Source organism: Hyla sarda, unplaced genomic scaffold (genome assembly GCF_029499605.1).
Source record: "Hyla sarda isolate aHylSar1 unplaced genomic scaffold, aHylSar1.hap1 scaffold_2683, whole genome shotgun sequence".
NCBI classification, from domain to species: Eukaryota; Metazoa; Chordata; class Amphibia; order Anura; family Hylidae; genus Hyla; species Hyla sarda.
The window spans coordinates 1-17,892 of NW_026609378.1; the positions used below are offsets into that span (position 1 = coordinate 1).

At 46.2% G+C, this 17,892-nt stretch overlaps 8 non-coding genes across 8 annotated transcripts; all 8 read right to left on the reverse strand.

Annotated features, from left to right (window-relative positions):
• Nucleotides 1-977: 977 nt before the first annotated feature.
• LOC130324933 (U2 spliceosomal RNA) lies at nt 978-1,168 on the reverse strand. The gene has a single exon (XR_008869836.1). It is a non-coding gene; the product is annotated as a U2 spliceosomal RNA (small nuclear RNA).
• A 2,083-nt stretch (nt 1,169-3,251) lies between these two features.
• LOC130324943 (U2 spliceosomal RNA) lies at nt 3,252-3,442 on the reverse strand. The gene has a single exon (XR_008869844.1). It is a non-coding gene; the product is annotated as a U2 spliceosomal RNA (small nuclear RNA).
• A 2,097-nt stretch (nt 3,443-5,539) lies between these two features.
• Nucleotides 5,540-5,730, reverse strand: LOC130324944 (U2 spliceosomal RNA). The gene has a single exon (XR_008869845.1). It is a non-coding gene; the product is annotated as a U2 spliceosomal RNA (small nuclear RNA).
• Nucleotides 5,731-7,824: 2,094 nt separating this feature from the next.
• On the reverse strand, nt 7,825-8,015 carry LOC130324945 (U2 spliceosomal RNA). Its single transcript, XR_008869846.1, has one exon. It is a non-coding gene; the product is annotated as a U2 spliceosomal RNA (small nuclear RNA).
• Nucleotides 8,016-10,101: 2,086 nt separating this feature from the next.
• On the reverse strand, nt 10,102-10,292 carry LOC130324946 (U2 spliceosomal RNA). Its single transcript, XR_008869847.1, has one exon. It is a non-coding gene; the product is annotated as a U2 spliceosomal RNA (small nuclear RNA).
• A 2,086-nt stretch (nt 10,293-12,378) lies between these two features.
• On the reverse strand, nt 12,379-12,569 carry LOC130324934 (U2 spliceosomal RNA). The gene has a single exon (XR_008869837.1). It is a non-coding gene; the product is annotated as a U2 spliceosomal RNA (small nuclear RNA).
• A 2,093-nt stretch (nt 12,570-14,662) lies between these two features.
• LOC130324935 (U2 spliceosomal RNA) lies at nt 14,663-14,853 on the reverse strand. The gene has a single exon (XR_008869838.1). It is a non-coding gene; the product is annotated as a U2 spliceosomal RNA (small nuclear RNA).
• Nucleotides 14,854-16,935: 2,082 nt separating this feature from the next.
• On the reverse strand, nt 16,936-17,126 carry LOC130324936 (U2 spliceosomal RNA). Its single transcript, XR_008869839.1, has one exon. It is a non-coding gene; the product is annotated as a U2 spliceosomal RNA (small nuclear RNA).
• Between the last annotated feature and the right edge of the window lie 766 nt (nt 17,127-17,892).

The window sequence follows — 17,892 nt, forward strand, 5'->3', positions numbered from 1 at the left end:
CCGCCAGCAGATGGAGACACTGGGGGATAATTTTCTAAGGATTTATACTGATTTTTCCTGTCTGAATTTGTCGCACAGAAAGTTGCAGGCCAAATATGTGTGACATTTCTGCGACTTTAGCTTCTAGAGCATTTTTACAACATTATACATAGGTGCTGAATACATAAAAAGCGACTGTTCAGCGACAGACAAGTCGCATCGGCTGAAAGTAGGCCAGAATGTCAGTCCATGTTGGAGCAGGTTTAGATACAGTCTAAAGTATAGATCTCAAAGTCTGTGCACAGAATTTAGCAAGGGCCTCGCACCTTCTGATGCATCAGGTAGGTGCACAATAGCATAGCCTAACCCTCTGTACTTTGGTCTATATTGATGCGGGACATAGACAGCCAGCTGATGACCAATCCATTAGTGCAATGGATGGCTGGAAGCATTTGTCTTTGCCTTTGCAATACCACAGAAGCAATGCATGGTCAATGTACAGCAATGACACACCTGTGTGAACAGCCAGGAGACCCCCCCCCCCCCCCCCATGTTATGTTACATAGTTACATAGTTAGTACGGTCGAAAAAAGACATATGTCCATCAAGTTCAACCAGGGAATTAAGGGGTAGGGGTGTGGCGCGATATTGGGGAAGGGATGAGATTTTATATTTCTTCATAAGCATTAATCTTATTTTGTCAATTAGGAACATTCAGCACCCACCCGCTATCAAGGCAGCTGCCTATCATGTCATGCCCTACCTGCACAGGTGTGCTGGCTACTCAAATGATCCAATTAAGGAGGCCATTTAGTCAGCAGCAGCAGAAGTCCTGTGCCTGGACGCTCCAACAGCGGCCAGACACAAGCAGAAGCAGCAGCAGCAGCACCACCTTTTGTTTTTTGGCTGCAGCAGCAAGGCCCACAGGGCTGGCTAGCTGGCTAGCCAGCAAGCAGGTAGCAATGAAAGTAGGAATCTTTCTTTTTAACCCTGTAAGGGGGTGGTGCACTGTACCCGAAGATACTGCCATATCGGGTCAATGCATAGGGCGACGGAAGCAAGCTTCGAAATCGGCCCCCGTTCTCAAAAATCCATTTAATATATGGTCCCCAGATAGGGGACGTATCAGATATTAAACTGATAAGAACAGATACTACACTTGATCTTAGCCAAAAGGCCGAGAAGCGATAACCGTGAAAGGGGCGGGCCCAACAAGGTCCCCTTCATGGGCACTATCACTGCTTGCTGTCAGGGAGGCTGCCAGACAATTTTCCATGCACACTCTGGGCTGGGGGGCAGTCAACCACCAGTACACACAGCAGAACCTAAACCCATACCATTATTGCTAAGCAGCAAGACAGGGGCCCATTGCACTCCCACGGGGCCTTTTTAAATGCAATCCATAACCCGGATTTGCCAGGAACCCTTCTTACTCCTCCTACTTGCATGTGACACTGGGCTTAGGATCTGCATAGGAAACACACACACAAGCACACACCTACCTTTGTTGCCTGCAGATGCCTCCTTGGCTGTCCCCAAACGGTATCAAACCAACACCCACGGGAAGCTGTAAGCATAGAGGACATGCCTGCACCCCATTGGACTTACCTGTGTGGGTTAAATCCGGGTTATTTGACAACCTATGGCGGTGATGGTTCTGCTCAGGCAGAGCAGTGCTGATGCTCCTCATAAAGCTGTCGCTGCTGTGAAGGTTCTAGGTGACATCACAAATCCCTATGGTTACATACACAACAAAGCTGGGTTGTTGTTGTTTACACTCTGCAAGGCCTGTGGAAGTGAGTGACATCATAGCACTGTAGTTCTGAGGGTTCTAGATGGATGCAACAATCTCCTGTTGCTTCTATGAAGGCCATAATAGACGACATCACAAAACAGCTCCATAGTCACATACACAGCAAAGGAGAGATGTTGTTTACACCTAGTGATGTCAGTGGTATTGAGTGACATCACAGCACAGTGCTAAGGCTCCTGGGCCTGGACACAGCAGCGGCTGCAATATCTCAACGGAGAATACGTTTATATATATGTGTGTGTGTGCGCGTATATATATATATATATATATATATATATATATATATTTCTCCGCCGAAATCACTTTTAAACCCATTTCCACCTTTTTTTCCCTTCTCTTCCTCTTACTTTTTTTTCACGTTTTTTTACGTTTTTCTCCTTTTCGCCTCTTTTCTGGGCGTATTATTCTTCTTTTTCTTCTTTTTTTTCGTCTAATGCATACCCCATCAGTGCAGCAATGCTTATTCAATACCGCCAGCAGATGGAGACACTGGGGGATAATTTTCTAAGGATTTATACTGATTTTTCCTGTCTGAATTTGTCGCACAGAAAGTTGCAGGCCAAATATGTGTGACATTTCTGCGACTTTAGCTTCTAGAGCATTTTTACAACATTATACATAGGTGCTGAATACATAAAAAGCGACTGTTCAGCGACAGACAAGTCGCATCGGCTGAAAGTAGGCCAGAATGTCAGTCCATGTTGGAGCAGGTTTAGATACAGTCTAAAGTATAGATCTCAAAGTCTGTGCACAGAATTTAGCAAGGGCCTCGCACCTTCTGATGCATCAGGTAGGTGCACAATAGCATAGCCTAACCCTCTGTACTTTGGTCTATATTGATGCGGGACATAGACAGCCAGCTGATGACCAATCCATTAGTGCAATGGATGGCTGGAAGCATTTGTCTTTGCCTTTGCAATACCACAGAAGCAATGCATGGTCAATGTACAGCAATGACACACCTGTGTGAACAGCCAGGAGACCCCCCCCCCCCCCCCCCCATGTTATGTTACATAGTTACATAGTTAGTACGGTCGAAAAAAGACATATGTCCATCAAGTTCAACCAGGGAATTAAGGGGTAGGGGTGTGGCGCGATATTGGGGAAGGGATGAGATTTTATATTTCTTCATAAGCATTAATCTTATTTTGTCAATTAGGAACATTCAGCACCCACCCGCTATCAAGGCAGCTGCCTATCATGTCATGCCCTACCTGCACAGGTGTGCTGGCTACTCAAATGATCCAATTAAGGAGGCCATTTAGTCAGCAGCAGCAGAAGTCCTGTGCCTGGACGCTCCAACAGCGGCCAGACACAAGCAGAAGCAGCAGAAGCAGCAGCAGCAGCACCACCTTTTGTTTTTTTGGCTGCAGCAGCAAGGCCCACAGGGCTGGCTAGCTGGCTAGCCAGCAAGCAGGTAGCAATGAAAGTAGGAATCTTTCTTTTTAACCCTGTAAGGGGGTGGTGCACTGTACCCGAAGATACTGCCATATCGGGTCAATGCATAGGGCGACGGAAGCAAGCTTCGAAATCGGCCCCCGTTCTCAAAAATCCATTTAATATATGGTCCCCAGATAGGGGACGTATCAGATATTAAACTGATAAGAACAGATACTACACTTGATCTTAGCCAAAAGGCCGAGAAGCGATAACCGTGAAAGGGGCGGGCCCAACAAGGTCCCCTTCATGGGCACTATCACTGCTTGCTGTCAGGGAGGCTGCCAGACAATTTTCCATGCACACTCTGGGCTGGGGGGCAGTCAACCACCAGTACACACAGCAGAACCTAAACCCATACCATTATTGCTAAGCAGCAAGACAGGGGCCCATTGCACTCCCACGGGGCCTTTTTAAATGCAATCCATAACCCGGATTTGCCAGGAACCCTTCTTACTCCTCCTACTTGCATGTGACACTGGGCTTAGGATCTGCATAGGAAACACACACACAAGCACACACCTACCTTTGTTGCCTGCAGATGCCTCCTTGGCTGTCCCCAAACGGTATCAAACCAACACCCACGGGAAGCTGTAAGCATAGAGGACATGCCTGCACCCCATTGGACTTACCTGTGTGGGTTAAATCCGGGTTATTTGACAACCTATGGCGGTGATGGTTCTGCTCAGGCAGAGCAGTGCTGATGCTCCTCATAAAGCTGTCGCTGCTGTGAAGGTTCTAGGTGACATCACAAATCCCTATGGTTACATACACAACAAAGCTGGGTTGTTGTTGTTTACACTCTGCAAGGCCTGTGGAAGTGAGTGACATCATAGCACTGTAGTTCTGAGGGTTCTAGATGGATGCAACAATCTCCTGTTGCTTCTATGAAGGCCATAATAGACGACATCACCAAACAGCTCCATAGTCACATACACAGCAAAGGAGAGATGTTGTTTACACCTAGTGATGTCAGTGGTATTGAGTGACATCACAGCACAGTGCTAAGGCTCCTGGGCCTGGACACAGCAGCGGCTGCAATATCTCAACGGAGAATACGTTTATATATATGTGTGTGTGTGCGCGTATATATATATATATATATATATATATATATATATATATATATATATATATTTCTCCGCCGAAATCACTTTTAAACCCATTTCCACCTTTTTTTCCCTTCTCTTCCTCTTACTTTTTTTTCACGTTTTTTTACGTTTTTCTCCTTTTCGCCTCTTTTCTGGGCGTATTATTCTTCTTTTTTCTTCTTTTTTTTCGTCTAATGCATACCCCATCAGTGCAGCAATGCTTATTCAATACCGCCAGCAGATGGAGACACTGGGGGATAATTTTCTAAGGATTTATACTGATTTTTCCTGTCTGAATTTGTCGCACAGAAAGTTGCAGGCCAAATATGTGTGACATTTCTGCGACTTTAGCTTCTAGAGCATTTTTACAACATTATACATAGGTGCTGAATACATAAAAAGCGACTGTTCAGCGACAGACAAGTCGCATCGGCTGAAAGTAGGCCAGAATGTCAGTCCATGTTGGAGCAGGTTTAGATACAGTCTAAAGTATAGATCTCAAAGTCTGTGCACAGAATTTAGCAAGGGCCTCGCACCTTCTGATGCATCAGGTAGGTGCACAATAGCATAGCCTAACCCTCTGTACTTTGGTCTATATTGATGCGGGACATAGACAGCCAGCTGATGACCAATCCATTAGTGCAATGGATGGCTGGAAGCATTTGTCTTTGCCTTTGCAATACCACAGAAGCAATGCATGGTCAATGTACAGCAATGACACACCTGTGTGAACAGCCAGGAGACCCCCCCCCCCCCCCCCCCATGTTATGTTACATAGTTACATAGTTAGTACGGTCGAAAAAAGACATATGTCCATCAAGTTCAACCAGGGAATTAAGGGGTAGGGGTGTGGCGCGATATTGGGGAAGGGATGAGATTTTATATTTCTTCATAAGCATTAATCTTATTTTGTCAATTAGGAACATTCAGCACCCACCCGCTATCAAGGCAGCTGCCTATCATGTCATGCCCTACCTGCACAGGTGTGCTGGCTACTCAAATGATCCAATTAAGGAGGCCATTTAGTCAGCAGCAGCAGAAGTCCTGTGCCTGGACGCTCCAACAGCGGCCAGACACAAGCAGAAGCAGCAGAAGCAGCAGCAGCAGCACCACCTTTTGTTTTTTGGCTGCAGCAGCAAGGCCCACAGGGCTGGCTAGCTGGCTAGCCAGCAAGCAGGTAGCAATGAAAGTAGGAATCTTTCTTTTTAACCCTGTAAGGGGGTGGTGCACTGTACCCGAAGATACTGCCATATCGGGTCAATGCATAGGGCGACGGAAGCAAGCTTCGAAATCGGCCCCCGTTCTCAAAAATCCATTTAATATATGGTCCCCAGATAGGGGACGTATCAGATATTAAACTGATAAGAACAGATACTACACTTGATCTTAGCCAAAAGGCCGAGAAGCGATAACCGTGAAAGGGGCGGGCCCAACAAGGTCCCCTTCATGGGCACTATCACTGCTTGCTGTCAGGGAGGCTGCCAGACAATTTTCCATGCACACTCTGGGCTGGGGGGCAGTCAACCACCAGTACACACAGCAAGAACCTAAACCCATACCATTATTGCTAAGCAGCAAGACAGGGGCCCATTGCACTCCCACGGGGCCTTTTTAAATGCAATCCATAACCCGGATTTGCCAGGAACCCTTCTTACTCCTCCTACTTGCATGTGACACTGGGCTTAGGATCTGCATAGGAAACACACACACAAGCACACACCTACCTTTGTTGCCTGCAGATGCCTCCTTGGCTGTCCCCAAACGGTATCAAACCAACACCCACGGGAAGCTGTAAGCATAGAGGACATGCCTGCACCCCATTGGACTTACCTGTGTGGGTTAAATCCGGGTTATTTGACAACCTATGGCGGTGATGGTTCTGCTCAGGCAGAGCAGTGCTGATGCTCCTCATAAAGCTGTCGCTGCTGTGAAGGTTCTAGGTGACATCACAAATCCCTATGGTTACATACACAACAAAGCTGGGTTGTTGTTGTTTACACTCTGCAAGGCCTGTGGAAGTGAGTGACATCATAGCACTGTAGTTCTGAGGGTTCTAGATGGATGCAACAATCTCCTGTTGCTTCTATGAAGGCCATAATAGACGACATCACCAAACAGCTCCATAGTCACATACACAGCAAAGGAGAGATGTTGTTTACACCTAGTGATGTCAGTGGTATTGAGTGACATCACAGCACAGTGCTAAGGCTCCTGGGCCTGGACACAGCAGCGGCTGCAATATCTCAACGGAGAATACGTTTATATATATGTGTGTGTGTGCGCGTATATATATATATATATATATATATATATATATATATATATATATATATATCTCCGCCGAAATCACTTTTAAACCCATTTCCACCTTTTTTTCCCTTCTCTTCCTCTTACTTTTTTTTCACGTTTTTTTACGTTTTTCTCCTTTTCGCCTCTTTTCTGGGCGTATTATTCTTCTTTTTCTTCTTTTTTTTCGTCTAATGCATACCCCATCAGTGCAGCAATGCTTATTCAATACCGCCAGCAGATGGAGACACTGGGGGATAATTTTCTAAGGATTTATACTGATTTTTCCTGTCTGAATTTGTCGCACAGAAAGTTGCAGGCCAAATATGTGTGACATTTCTGCGACTTTAGCTTCTAGAGCATTTTTACAACATTATACATAGGTGCTGAATACATAAAAAGCGACTGTTCAGCGACAGACAAGTCGCATCGGCTGAAAGTAGGCCAGAATGTCAGTCCATGTTGGAGCAGGTTTAGATACAGTCTAAAGTATAGATCTCAAAGTCTGTGCACAGAATTTAGCAAGGGCCTCGCACCTTCTGATGCATCAGGTAGGTGCACAATAGCATAGCCTAACCCTCTGTACTTTGGTCTATATTGATGCGGGACATAGACAGCCAGCTGATGACCAATCCATTAGTGCAATGGATGGCTGGAAGCATTTGTCTTTGCCTTTGCAATACCACAGAAGCAATGCATGGTCAATGTACAGCAATGACACACCTGTGTGAACAGCCAGGAGACCCCCCCCCCCCCCCCCCATGTTATGTTACATAGTTACATAGTTAGTACGGTCGAAAAAAGACATATGTCCATCAAGTTCAACCAGGGAATTAAGGGGTAGGGGTGTGGCGCGATATTGGGGAAGGGATGAGATTTTATATTTCTTCATAAGCATTAATCTTATTTTGTCAATTAGGAACATTCAGCACCCACCCGCTATCAAGGCAGCTGCCTATCATGTCATGCCCTACCTGCACAGGTGTGCTGGCTACTCAAATGATCCAATTAAGGAGGCCATTTAGTCAGCAGCAGCAGAAGTCCTGTGCCTGGACGCTCCAACAGCGGCCAGACACAAGCAGAAGCAGCAGAAGCAGCAGCAGCAGCACCACCTTTTGTTTTTTGGCTGCAGCAGCAAGGCCCACAGGGCTGGCTAGCTGGCTAGCCAGCAAGCAGGTAGCAATGAAAGTAGGAATCTTTCTTTTTAACCCTGTAAGGGGGTGGTGCACTGTACCCGAAGATACTGCCATATCGGGTCAATGCATAGGGCGACGGAAGCAAGCTTCGAAATCGGCCCCCGTTCTCAAAAATCCATTTAATATATGGTCCCCAGATAGGGGACGTATCAGATATTAAACTGATAAGAACAGATACTACACTTGATCTTAGCCAAAAGGCCGAGAAGCGATAACCGTGAAAGGGGCGGGCCCAACAAGGTCCCCTTCATGGGCACTATCACTGCTTGCTGTCAGGGAGGCTGCCAGACAATTTTCCATGCACACTCTGGGCTGGGGGGCAGTCAACCACCAGTACACACAGCAGAACCTAAACCCATACCATTATTGCTAAGCAGCAAGACAGGGGCCCATTGCACTCCCACGGGGCCTTTTTAAATGCAATCCATAACCCGGATTTGCCAGGAACCCTTCTTACTCCTCCTACTTGCATGTGACACTGGGCTTAGGATCTGCATAGGAAACACACACACAAGCACACACCTACCTTTGTTGCCTGCAGATGCCTCCTTGGCTGTCCCCAAACGGTATCAAACCAACACCCACGGGAAGCTGTAAGCATAGAGGACATGCCTGCACCCCATTGGACTTACCTGTGTGGGTTAAATCCGGGTTATTTGACAACCTATGGCGGTGATGGTTCTGCTCAGGCAGAGCAGTGCTGATGCTCCTCATAAAGCTGTCGCTGCTGTGAAGGTTCTAGGTGACATCACAAATCCCTATGGTTACATACACAACAAAGCTGGGTTGTTGTTGTTTACACTCTGCAAGGCCTGTGGAAGTGAGTGACATCATAGCACTGTAGTTCTGAGGGTTCTAGATGGATGCAACAATCTCCTGTTGCTTCTATGAAGGCCATAATAGACGACATCACCAAACAGCTCCATAGTCACATACACAGCAAAGGAGAGATGTTGTTTACACCTAGTGATGTCAGTGGTATTGAGTGACATCACAGCACAGTGCTAAGGCTCCTGGGCCTGGACACAGCAGCGGCTGCAATATCTCAACGGAGAATACGTTTATATATATGTGTGTGTGTGCGCGTATATATATATATATATATATATATATATATATATATATATATATATATTTCTCCGCCGAAATCACTTTTAAACCCATTTCCACCTTTTTTTCCCTTCTCTTCCTCTTACTTTTTTTTCACGTTTTTTTACGTTTTTCTCCTTTTCGCCTCTTTTCTGGGCGTATTATTCTTCTTTTTCTTCTTTTTTTTCGTCTAATGCATACCCCATCAGTGCAGCAATGCTTATTCAATACCGCCAGCAGATGGAGACACTGGGGGATAATTTTCTAAGGATTTATACTGATTTTTCCTGTCTGAATTTGTCGCACAGAAAGTTGCAGGCCAAATATGTGTGACATTTCTGCGACTTTAGCTTCTAGAGCATTTTTACAACATTATACATAGGTGCTGAATACATAAAAAGCGACTGTTCAGCGACAGACAAGTCGCATCGGCTGAAAGTAGGCCAGAATGTCAGTCCATGTTGGAGCAGGTTTAGATACAGTCTAAAGTATAGATCTCAAAGTCTGTGCACAGAATTTAGCAAGGGCCTCGCACCTTCTGATGCATCAGGTAGGTGCACAATAGCATAGCCTAACCCTCTGTACTTTGGTCTATATTGATGCGGGACATAGACAGCCAGCTGATGACCAATCCATTAGTGCAATGGATGGCTGGAAGCATTTGTCTTTGCCTTTGCAATACCACAGAAGCAATGCATGGTCAATGTACAGCAATGACACACCTGTGTGAACAGCCAGGAGACCCCCCCCCCCATGTTATGTTACATAGTTACATAGTTAGTACGGTCGAAAAAAGACATATGTCCATCAAGTTCAACCAGGGAATTAAGGGGTAGGGGTGTGGCGCGATATTGGGGAAGGGATGAGATTTTATATTTCTTCATAAGCATTAATCTTATTTTGTCAATTAGGAACATTCAGCACCCACCCGCTATCAAGGCAGCTGCCTATCATGTCATGCCCTACCTGCACAGGTGTGCTGGCTACTCAAATGATCCAATTAAGGAGGCCATTTAGTCAGCAGCAGCAGAAGTCCTGTGCCTGGACGCTCCAACAGCGGCCAGACACAAGCAGAAGCAGCAGAAGCAGCAGCAGCAGCACCACCTTTTGTTTTTTGGCTGCAGCAGCAAGGCCCACAGGGCTGGCTAGCTGGCTAGCCAGCAAGCAGGTAGCAATGAAAGTAGGAATCTTTCTTTTTAACCCTGTAAGGGGGTGGTGCACTGTACCCGAAGATACTGCCATATCGGGTCAATGCATAGGGCGACGGAAGCAAGCTTCGAAATCGGCCCCCGTTCTCAAAAATCCATTTAATATATGGTCCCCAGATAGGGGACGTATCAGATATTAAACTGATAAGAACAGATACTACACTTGATCTTAGCCAAAAGGCCGAGAAGCGATAACCGTGAAAGGGGCGGGCCCAACAAGGTCCCCTTCATGGGCACTATCACTGCTTGCTGTCAGGGAGGCTGCCAGACAATTTTCCATGCACACTCTGGGCTGGGGGGCAGTCAACCACCAGTACACACAGCAGAACCTAAACCCATACCATTATTGCTAAGCAGCAAGACAGGGGCCCATTGCACTCCCACGGGGCCTTTTTAAATGCAATCCATAACCCGGATTTGCCAGGAACCCTTCTTACTCCTCCTACTTGCATGTGACACTGGGCTTAGGATCTGCATAGGAAACACACACACAAGCACACACCTACCTTTGTTGCCTGCAGATGCCTCCTTGGCTGTCCCCAAACGGTATCAAACCAACACCCACGGGAAGCTGTAAGCATAGAGGACATGCCTGCACCCCATTGGACTTACCTGTGTGGGTTAAATCCGGGTTATTTGACAACCTATGGCGGTGATGGTTCTGCTCAGGCAGAGCAGTGCTGATGCTCCTCATAAAGCTGTCGCTGCTGTGAAGGTTCTAGGTGACATCACAAATCCCTATGGTTACATACACAACAAAGCTGGGTTGTTGTTGTTTACACTCTGCAAGGCCTGTGGAAGTGAGTGACATCATAGCACTGTAGTTCTGAGGGTTGTAGATGGATGCAACAATCTCCTGTTGCTTCTATGAAGGCCATAATAGACGACATCACCAAACAGCTCCATAGTCACATACACAGCAAAGGAGAGATGTTGTTTACACCTAGTGATGTCAGTGGTATTGAGTGACATCACAGCACAGTGCTAAGGCTCCTGGGCCTGGACACAGCAGCGGCTGCAATATCTCAACGGAGAATACGTTTATATATATGTGTGTGTGTGCGCGTATATATATATATATATATATATATATATATATATATATATTTCTCCGCCGAAATCACTTTTAAACCCATTTCCACCTTTTTTTCCCTTCTCTTCCTCTTACTTTTTTTTCACGTTTTTTTACGTTTTTCTCCTTTTCGCCTCTTTTCTGGGCGTATTATTCTTCTTTTTCTTCTTTTTTTTCGTCTAATGCATACCCCATCAGTGCAGCAATGCTTATTCAATACCGCCAGCAGATGGAGACACTGGGGGATAATTTTCTAAGGATTTATACTGATTTTTCCTGTCTGAATTTGTCGCACAGAAAGTTGCAGGCCAAATATGTGTGACATTTCTGCGACTTTAGCTTCTAGAGCATTTTTACAACATTATACATAGGTGCTGAATACATAAAAAGCGACTGTTCAGCGACAGACAAGTCGCATCGGCTGAAAGTAGGCCAGAATGTCAGTCCATGTTGGAGCAGGTTTAGATACAGTCTAAAGTATAGATCTCAAAGTCTGTGCACAGAATTTAGCAAGGGCCTCGCACCTTCTGATGCATCAGGTAGGTGCACAATAGCATAGCCTAACCCTCTGTACTTTGGTCTATATTGATGCGGGACATAGACAGCCAGCTGATGACCAATCCATTAGTGCAATGGATGGCTGGAAGCATTTGTCTTTGCCTTTGCAATACCACAGAAGCAATGCATGGTCAATGTACAGCAATGACACACCTGTGTGAACAGCCAGGAGACCCCCCCCCCCCCCCCCCCATGTTATGTTACAAAGTTACATAGTTAGTACGGTCGAAAAAAGACATATGTCCATCAAGTTCAACCAGGGAATTAAGGGGTAGGGGTGTGGCGCGATATTGGGGAAGGGATGAGATTTTATATTTCTTCATAAGCATTAATCTTATTTTGTCAATTAGGAACATTCAGCACCCACCCGCTATCAAGGCAGCTGCCTATCATGTCATGCCCTACCTGCACAGGTGTGCTGGCTACTCAAATGATCCAATTAAGGAGGCCATTTAGTCAGCAGCAGCAGAAGTCCTGTGCCTGGACGCTCCAACAGCGGCCAGACACAAGCAGAAGCAGCAGAAGCAGCAGCAGCAGCACCACCTTTTGTTTTTTGGCTGCAGCAGCAAGGCCCACAGGGCTGGCTAGCTGGCTAGCCAGCAAGCAGGTAGCAATGAAAGTAGGAATCTTTCTTTTTAACCCTGTAAGGGGGTGGTGCACTGTACCCGAAGATACTGCCATATCGGGTCAATGCATAGGGCGACGGAAGCAAGCTTCGAAATCGGCCCCCGTTCTCAAAAATCCATTTAATATATGGTCCCCAGATAGGGGACGTATCAGATATTAAACTGATAAGAACAGATACTACACTTGATCTTAGCCAAAAGGCCGAGAAGCGATAACCGTGAAAGGGGCGGGCCCAACAAGGTCCCCTTCATGGGCACTATCACTGCTTGCTGTCAGGGAGGCTGCCAGACAATTTTCCATGCACACTCTGGGCTGGGGGGCAGTCAACCACCAGTACACACAGCAGAACCTAAACCCATACCATTATTGCTAAGCAGCAAGACAGGGGCCCATTGCACTCCCACGGGGCCTTTTTAAATGCAATCCATAACCCGGATTTGCCAGGAACCCTTCTTACTCCTCCTACTTGCATGTGACACTGGGCTTAGGATCTGCATAGGAAACACACACACAAGCACACACCTACCTTTGTTGCCTGCAGATGCCTCCTTGGCTGTCCCCAAACGGTATCAAACCAACACCCACGGGAAGCTGTAAGCATAGAGGACATGCCTGCACCCCATTGGACTTACCTGTGTGGGTTAAATCCGGGTTATTTGACAACCTATGGCGGTGATGGTTCTGCTCAGGCAGAGCAGTGCTGATGCTCCTCATAAAGCTGTCGCTGCTGTGAAGGTTCTAGGTGACATCACAAATCCCTATGGTTACATACACAACAAAGCTGGGTTGTTGTTGTTTACACTCTGCAAGGCCTGTGGAAGTGAGTGACATCATAGCACTGTAGTTCTGAGGGTTCTAGATGGATGCAACAATCTCCTGTTGCTTCTATGAAGGCCATAATAGACGACATCACCAAACAGCTCCATAGTCACATACACAGCAAAGGAGAGATGTTGTTTACACCTAGTGATGTCAGTGGTATTGAGTGACATCACAGCACAGTGCTAAGATCCTGGGCCTGGACACAGCAGCGGCTGCAATATCTCAACGGAGAATACGTTTATATATATGTGTGTGTGTGCGCGTATATATATATATATATATATATATATATATATATATATATATATATATTTCTCCGCCGAAATCACTTTTAAACCCATTTCCACCTTTTTTTCCCTTCTCTTCCTCTTACTTTTTTTTCACGTTTTTTTACGTTTTTCTCCTTTTCGCCTCTTTTCTGGGCGTATTATTCTTCTTTTTCTTCTTTTTTTTCGTCTAATGCATACCCCATCAGTGCAGCAATGCTTATTCAATACCGCCAGCAGATGGAGACACTGGGGGATAATTTTCTAAGGATTTATACTGATTTTTCCTGTCTGAATTTGTCGCACAGAAAGTTGCAGGCCAAATATGTGTGACATTTCTGCGACTTTAGCTTCTAGAGCATTTTTACAACATTATACATAGGTGCTGAATACATAAAAAGCGACTGTTCAGCGACAGACAAGTCGCATCGGCTGAAAGTAGGCCAGAATGTCAGTCCATGTTGGAGCAGGTTTAGATACAGTCTAAAGTATAGATCTCAAAGTCTGTGCACAGAATTTAGCAAGGGCCTCGCACCTTCTGATGCATCAGGTAGGTGCACAATAGCATAGCCTAACCCTCTGTACTTTGGTCTATATTGATGCGGGACATAGACAGCCAGCTGATGACCAATCCATTAGTGCAATGGATGGCTGGAAGCATTTGTCTTTGCCTTTGCAATACCACAGAAGCAATGCATGGTCAATGTACAGCAATGACACACCTGTGTGAACAGCCAGGAGACCCCCCCCCCCCCCCCCCCATGTTATGTTACATAGTTACATAGTTAGTACGGTCGAAAAAAGACATATGTCCATCAAGTTCAACCAGGGAATTAAGGGGTAGGGGTGTGGCGCGATATTGGGGAAGGGATGAGATTTTATATTTCTTCATAAGCATTAATCTTATTTTGTCAATTAGGAACATTCAGCACCCACCCGCTATCAAGGCAGCTGCCTATCATGTCATGCCCTACCTGCACAGGTGTGCTGGCTACTCAAATGATCCAATTAAGGAGGCCATTTAGTCAGCAGCAGCAGAAGTCCTGTGCCTGGACGCTCCAACAGCGGCCAGACACAAGCAGAAGCAGCAGAAGCAGCAGCAGCAGCACCACCTTTTGTTTTTTGGCTGCAGCAGCAAGGCCCACAGGGCTGGCTAGCTGGCTAGCCAGCAAGCAGGTAGCAATGAAAGTAGGAATCTTTCTTTTTAACCCTGTAAGGGGGTGGTGCACTGTACCCGAAGATACTGCCATATCGGGTCAATGCATAGGGCGACGGAAGCAAGCTTCGAAATCGGCCCCCGTTCTCAAAAATCCATTTAATATATGGTCCCCAGATAGGGGACGTATCAGATATTAAACTGATAAGAACAGATACTACACTTGATCTTAGCCAAAAGGCCGAGAAGCGATAACCGTGAAAGGGGCGGGCCCAACAAGGTCCCCTTCATGGGCACTATCACTGCTTGCTGTCAGGGAGGCTGCCAGACAATTTTCCATGCACACTCTGGGCTGGGGGGCAGTCAACCACCAGTACACACAGCAGAACCTAAACCCATACCATTATTGCTAAGCAGCAAGACAGGGGCCCATTGCACTCCCACGGGGCCTTTTTAAATGCAATCCATAACCCGGATTTGCCAGGAACCCTTCTTACTCCTCCTACTTGCATGTGACACTGGGCTTAGGATCTGCATAGGAAACACACACACAAGCACACACCTACCTTTGTTGCCTGCAGATGCCTCCTTGGCTGTCCCCAAACGGTATCAAACCAACACCCACGGGAAGCTGTAAGCATAGAGGACATGCCTGCACCCCATTGGACTTACCTGTGTGGGTTAAATCCGGGTTATTTGACAACCTATGGCGGTGATGGTTCTGCTCAGGCAGAGCAGTGCTGATGCTCCTCATAAAGCTGTCGCTGCTGTGAAGGTTCTAGGTGACATCACAAATCCCTATGGTTACATACACAACAAAGCTGGGTTGTTGTTGTTTACACTCTGCAAGGCCTGTGGAAGTGAGTGACATCATAGCACTGTAGTTCTGAGGGTTCTAGATGGATGCAACAATCTCCTGTTGCTTCTATGAAGGCCATAATAGACGACATCACCAAACAGCTCCATAGTCACATACACAGCAAAGGAGAGATGTTGTTTACACCTAGTGATGTCAGTAGTATTGAGTGACATCACAGCACAGTGCTAAGGCTCCTGGGCCTGGACACAGCAGCGGCTGCAATATCTCAACGGAGAATACGTTTATATATATGTGTGTGTGTGCGCGTATATATATATATATATATATATATATATATATATATATATATTTCTCCGCCGAAATCACTTTTAAACCCATTTCCACCTTTTTTTCCCTTCTCTTCCTCTTACTTTTTTTTCACGTTTTTTTACGTTTTTCTCCTTTTCGCCTCTTTTCTGGGCGTATTATTCTTCTTTTTCTTCTTTTTTTTCGTCTAATGCATACCCCATCAGTGCAGCAATGCTTATTCAATACCGCCAGCAGATGGAGACACTGGGGGATAATTTTCTAAGGATTTATACTGATTTTTCCTGTCTGAATTTGTCGCACAGAAAGTTGCAGGCCAAATATGTGTGACATTTCTGCGACTTTAGCTTCTAGAGCATTTTTACAACATTATACATAGGTGCTGAATACATAAAAAGCGACTGTTCAGCGACAGACAAGTCGCATCGGCTGAAAGTAGGCCAGAATGTCAGTCCATGTTGGAGCAGGTTTAGATACAGTCTAAAGTATAGATCTCAAAGTCTGTGCACAGAATTTAGCAAGGGCCTCGCACCTTCTGATGCATCAGGTAGGTGCACAATAGCATAGCCTAACCCTCTGTACTTTGGTCTATATTGATGCGGGACATAGACAGCCAGCTGATGACCAATCCATTAGTGCAATGGATGGCTGGAAGCATTTGTCTTTGCCTTTGCAATACCACAGAAGCAATGCATGGTCAATGTACAGCAATGACACACCTGTGTGAACAGCCAGGAGACCCCCCCCCCCCCATGTTATGTTACATAGTTACATAGTTAGTACGGTCGAAAAAAGACATATGTCCATCAAGTTCAACCAGGGAATTAAGGGGTAGGGGTGTGGCGCGATATTGGGGAAGGGATGAGATTTTATATTTCTTCATAAGCATTAATCTTATTTTGTCAATTAGGAACATTCAGCACCCACCCGCTATCAAGGCAGCTGCCTATCATGTCATGCCCTACCTGCACAGGTGTGCTGGCTACTCAAATGATCCAATTAAGGAGGCCATTTAGTCAGCAGCAGCAGAAGTCCTGTGCCTGGACGCTCCAACAGCGGCCAGACACAAGCAGAAGCAGCAGAAGCAGCAGCAGCAGCACCACCTTTTGTTTTTTGGCTGCAGCAGCAAGGCCCACAGGGCTGGCTAGCTGGCTAGCCAGCAAGCAGGTAGCAATGAAAGTAGGAATCTTTCTTTTTAACCCTGTAAGGGGGTGGTGCACTGTACCCGAAGATACTGCCATATCGGGTCAATGCATAGGGCGACGGAAGCAAGCTTCGAAATCGGCCCCCGTTCTCAAAAATCCATTTAATATATGGTCCCCAGATAGGGGACGTATCAGATATTAAACTGATAAGAACAGATACTACACTTGATCTTAGCCAAAAGGCCGAGAAGCGATAACCGTGAAAGGGGCGGGCCCAACAAGGTCCCCTTCATGGGCACTATCACTGCTTGCTGTCAGGGAGGCTGCCAGACAATTTTCCATGCACACTCTGGGCTGGGGGGCAGTCAACCACCAGTACACACAGCAGAACCTAAACCCATACCATTATTGCTAAGCAGCAAGACAGGGGCCCATTGCACTCCCACGGGGCCTTTTTAAATGCAATCCATAACCCGGATTTGCCAGGAACCCTTCTTACTCCTCCTACTTGCATGTGACACTGGGCTTAGGATCTGCATAGGAAACACACACACAAGCACACACCTACCTTTGTTGCCTGCAGATGCCTCCTTGGCTGTCCCCAAACGGTATCAAACCAACACCCACGGGAAGCTGTAAGCATAGAGGACATGCCTGCACCCCATTGGACTTACCTGTGTGGGTTAAATCCGGGTTATTTGACAACCTATGGCGGTGATGGTTCTGCTCAGGCAGAGCAGTGCTGATGCTCCTCATAAAGCTGTCGCTGCTGTGAAGGTTCTAGGTGACATCACAAATCCCTATGGTTACATACACAACAAAGCTGGGTTGTTGTTGTTTACACTCTGCAAGGCCTGTGGAAGTGAGTGACATCATAGCACTGTAGTTCTGAGGGTTGTAGATGGATGCAACAATCTCCTGGTGCTTCTATGAAGGCCATAATAGACGACATCACCAAACAGCTCCATAGTCACATACACAGCAAAGGAGAGATGTTGTTTACACCTAGTGATGTCAGTGG